The following is a 5,390-nucleotide window of genomic DNA, read 5'->3' as shown; positions in this document are numbered from 1 at the left end:
TGTGTCTGTGTCTGTCTGTCTGTCTGTCTGTCTGTCTGTATCTGTGTATGTGTGTGTGTGTGTGTGTGTGTGTGTGTGTGTGTGTGTGTGTGTGTGTGTGTGTGTGTGTGTGCGTGTGTGTGTAACGTGACTGACCTTCCCCAGGCCTGCTGTCTCCATTGTGCGCTATTTACCCTGGCGAGAGGTGTGTGTCGTAAAACACATCCTGAACATTGCTTTCATAAGTCTGGCCCTACAAGCATCTGCCCCCCCACCCCCCCTCTACTAACACACACACACACACACACACACGCACACACACACACACACACACACACACACACACACACACACACACACACACACACACACACACACACCACAACCGACCAAGCCACCTGTTGTCAGCCTGCAGCTCAATTTATCATTTCAAAAATGTAAACCTTAAAGGGTAACCGTGACGGTGAAACCAAACCGGAACGACAGCACCTCCTGTGGGTGGAGACACGCTACTGCAAGTAGCCCTGCAGTGCGTTTGAAAACAGTTTAGCCCCAGCTCAGGTCTTTGAGCATGCAGGCTTTGAACTCCAGCAGCGATTGCGACCGACTGCGACAGCTGTACTGCCCTGGTGTCATCAAAGGCTACATTTATTACCAGACCAATCCAAGACGTCGTAGCCCATCTCGTTTTTCATATGTGGCCATACAACGGCACACATATCAAAGGTCATATTATCCATGGACATTATATGAATATTATGTATTTTACGACATCGTCGAAGGATTGCTTAAATAAGGCGTAAGATTAAGGTTCTTGTCAAGCATTCACACAATTGAAAGAGCGTTTACAATTGAGGACTAGGAAAACATCTTTAGAGTTAGCAGGACATGTTATTCAAATCTCCATAAAGGAACATTTGGAACGCAGCCTTCACGTCGAAGGCATTAAAGGTGTTCACTGCTTTCAGACTTGTTATGCTAGGAGGATTATTCTATGCCAATGCTCCAGGGGGCGCACACTTCACCTTGGTGTGGGTATGGAGACGTAGGTGTCTTGGGGGGCTGGGATTGGGGGGGGGGGGGGTGTTAGCTGGCTGGCTGGGTGGGACATCGCGGAGACTGCCATTAATGACTTGGATCACGGAGTGACGGTAAGATTAGCTTTCGGAATCTTCACGTTTTTTTATTCAATCCTGGCTGAAATTCGTCTTCAATAGATGCATTCATAATCTACATATATATATATAAATATATAGATTCATTCTAGTACCAATCTATTTATTGTCCTGAGGGATAATTGCAAGACGCAGGACATCAGACACGGGCAAACTATTCGATCCGAGTGTGAGAACATTAGGGACATTAAGCCCGTTGGCAAGAACATTGCGTCGGCTGACTGTCAATGGAAACTAGACCTGGCCAAAGTCTTGTGCCCTCGAGTGACAAATTCATCAGCCCAATTACTCTATTTGCGTTTGAAACACTATTGTTTCCGCAAAAAAACGGCATTTGGAACCATGAACTCCCCCACTCCCAAAGGATAGAGTGACCTAATGCTACATCTGAAATAAATAGATGAAGTATTGAGTTGATCTGATGCGGGTTTGTGTGAATGTGTGAGCGTTTGTGTGCATGTTTGTGTATGTGTGTGTGTGTGTATATGTGTGTGGATGTGTGTGTGTTGTGTGTGTGTGTGTGTGTGTGTGTGTGTGTGTGTGTGTGTGTGTGTGTGTGTGCATGTGCGTGTGCATGTGTGTGTGTGTGTCTGTTTTGTGACCAAATTCATCAGCCCAATTACTGTATTTGCGGTTGAAACACTATTGTATCCCCAAAAAAAGGCTTTAGGAACCATTCCACCCCCCCCCCTTCTTAATCCCTGAGTGCGGAGTGAGTTCTACTATCTGGGGAGTGAACCAGGGTAGGAACTCTCGTTTGTGGTTTAGCTGTCACTCTGAAACTTCATCTGGCCGGCCTGTCTTCGGTCACTCTATCATCACTCCCCCCCTCTTCACCCCCCCTACCCCTGTCCACTTATGAGCCTTTCTATATTTAGAGGCTGGCGTCTCCCCCACTCCGGAGTGAACCCTGGGTGGGGGGGGGGGGGTGGTTTGCATGCCCAGGGCCCCAGACCGTGTCCCAGAAGGGCCCGGTATGGCAGCATTGTGTGTAGCGCGATACGGACCGCCTCTATTGGAGGCCGGATTACTTTCAAACACGCTTTGCGGGTCGGCGATCGGCCTTGGTGATGGAAGTTAAAGATTTATTTATTTTTTATTGGTGTTTGGAATTGAGCACTTTAAGACAAGTGGGGAGATTATGGGGAAGAAAAAAACAAAAAACAGGTGGTTAAATTTACGAAATAAAATTTTTGAAACAAATGCACATTTTCGTTCTGGCAGGACTGCGTTCTTTTTATAACCTATGTCCTGAGCATCGAAAGAGCGCGACTTCTGAACGTTGCGTTCCAAGGCACCAATCCTAGGCGCCTTAGTGACATGTTTACGATGTTCAAAACGGAGACCCTTTACGACTCTATCCACGTCTTCTGATACCCCTTTATAAGTACGTGGTGAGTTCAAGGTTAAAATATCTATGTGATTGTTTGGCCTTTTAAGGCCAGGTTAAGACTCTTAAATCTTAACACTTAAAAGGCACCCTGAACTCTGAGCATGTCGTAAGTGGTGTGCCTTCACCCGATTTTACGCAACCACTCACAGTGTTTATCCGCATGACACAAGGGTCACTTTCAGAGACCCCCCAGCTCAAGAACCCCCCCACCCCAAAAGGATAGGATGACCTCATGCTCCATCTGAAATAAATAGATCAAGTATTGAGTTGATCTGATGGGTGTGTGTGTGTGTGTGTGTGTGTGTGTGTGTGTGTGTGTGTGTGTGTGTGTGTGTGTCTGTTTTGTTACCATGATAACGAGGATTAATGTGGATTTGGCCAGATCGCCATAAATAACTTGAGGGTGTAAGCTATTCATGTTAGGAAAATGAATATCAATCATCTCGTCAGAAGAAAAGTAATTACTCTGTAATTATTACCTATTGATTGTGTTTTATTAATAACGATGATCATTATTATGATATTTCATAATTAGACTAAAATATATACAATTGTGCGTTTGCATGTGTGTGTGTGGATGTTTGTGTGTGTGTGTGTGTGTGTGTGTGTGTGTGTCTAAACTAAGTTTGATCCCAGCTACCTGTCATCAGTTCTCGTGTTCGCCAGGTTGTAGGTCATCACCCCACCATCAACTATCTCTTTCATCATAAACCATCCGTCTCCTTCATCATCCTCCAAACTATCCATCATCCTCATCACTATCGCTCAACCTCTGGAGGTCGACTGTGTGGTGTGTTTTTTGTGTGTATGTTTCGATTTGTACCATGTGTGTGTATGTGTGTGTGTGTAGGCATGTCAATCTCACAGTGTCACATTTTATATAAATGCTTCTCTGTGAACGCATTAAACATATAACATAAACGCAAACATTGGAGCCGTCTCCTGTCCTTATGTGCACAGACACAAAAAATACACACAAAAAAACATACACGCACATCCACTTATCTAGAGACTCAAGGATTCACCCAGTCACACACACTCAACACCAAGTTCAAACAAACATTTGCCAACATATATGCAGACTCCAATGAATACATACACAAACACACTCACTCACTCACTCACTCACTCACTCACTCTCACAAACACAAACACACATACACTCTCTCAGACACACTCACTCAGTCACTCAGTCAATCACTCACTCACTCATACGTAAATAAGCCATGTATGAGGAGCGACATGTGAAAGCAGTTTACACGTGTAAAAGGTGAAAGGTCAAACCCAGAGGTGTCGGCCTTGATCGGTGCACCTGTCTAAAATGGCCGCTCAGAACTTCAATGTTGACACGTTTGGGTAATTTCTCATAGGGCGGTGTGTCGGTCTTCCCTGGTGACCTGTACACTAAATATGGTCTGTCGGTCCGACAGTTTTCTTTCAATCTGATATGAATGTGGATATATTTTGGGGTTGGGGATGATAGGGATAGGTTGCAATCCATATGAGGAATGACTGAATATTCATATTGGTCGATAGCGGAAATGCTAAAATAATAAACAGTTCACATGGTTCTGCAGAGTGTGGTGTCTCTGCGCGCTTACATGTGTGTGTGTGTGTGTGTGTGTGTGTGTGTGTGTGTGTGTGTGTGTGTGTGTGTGTGTGTGTGTATCAGCGTTTGCATGACCTCACTTGGGACACAAGCATCTGCTAAAAGGCTCTGTGTTTACTGTGCACTGTAGGTTTCAGGAGTCCGATCCAAATACGCGAGTGAGGATACTGAGAAGCACCCGCAGTAAACGCATACAAGACGATTATAAGATAGCCCAGTCGGTAACTGAATCTGAGAAGACGTAAACAACTACCTCATGATGGAAATGCGGTTTCGCTGACTGACAGTCGGAGACCGAGCCACTGATGAATCGCAAACCGGACTGACTTTCTGAATCCAAAATAGACCAGGTTTATACTCCACAATCGGGATATCGAACTATAAACTGATACTCAAGACTCCTGTCGCTTGCTTCGGAGACATGATGCTTTGGTTCTTCCAAGCTGTCCGGGTTTGGAAAAATGGCGGAGCTGTTCTCACAAGGCAATAGTTTAGATGTTTCTAATTTGAGTAATTTCAAGTAACGTGGTTCACTGGGGCTTGCAACAGCATCAGCGGAGGTTAGCAAACATGTGACTATGTCTGAAAATAATCAGTGTATTGATCAATCGAATCATTCAATAATAGCTAGCTCATGACCCATTCAACAGTCACCTCACCAGTCAGGGCGGATACCCACAAATATGCGTCCCCACATTCTCCTGCCTGTATTGCACACATTTCAGAATGGGCACTAAGACATATTTCATTGACATTAACGCTTTAAGATCGGTTTTCCAACCCTACATCTTGTTTGCGGGAGAATCCTAAAGGGCAAGACGAGCTTGTACATACATACATTGCTGTACGTAAATCATTACTCCAGCATAAAGGTAATCAGAGTCGGTGTGAATGTCAGCGTGTGAGCCCATGTCGAGGAGATGGCTGCGTTCTCCTCGCCGCTCTGTAACTCTATTCCAGAGGCGCTCAGGAGGGAGGCTCACGCTGGTGCTGACGGGTTCAGGGTTTGGCGTTTGGACACGGAGGTCCGGCGCCTCTGAGACGGAACACAGCCCCCCCCCCCCCTCGGACCACCCCTCCCCAACATCCCGGAGGCCCCCCATCCGCGGTGAAAGGGTAACACGCAGTCACGTGTGACCCCACAAGCACTGCACAACGTCCCGGACACAACCACCCCGACTGCCTATCCCCCAACCCTTCAAACTATCACCTAACCCTACTACCTCTACTGCCT

The sequence above is a fragment of the Pollachius pollachius genome (assembly GCF_949987615.1).
Source record: "Pollachius pollachius genome assembly, chromosome: 8".
Taxonomy (NCBI): domain Eukaryota; kingdom Metazoa; phylum Chordata; class Actinopteri; order Gadiformes; family Gadidae; genus Pollachius; species Pollachius pollachius.
The sequence above is the reverse complement of the archived record's forward strand: the minus strand, read 5'-3'. Positions refer to the sequence as shown.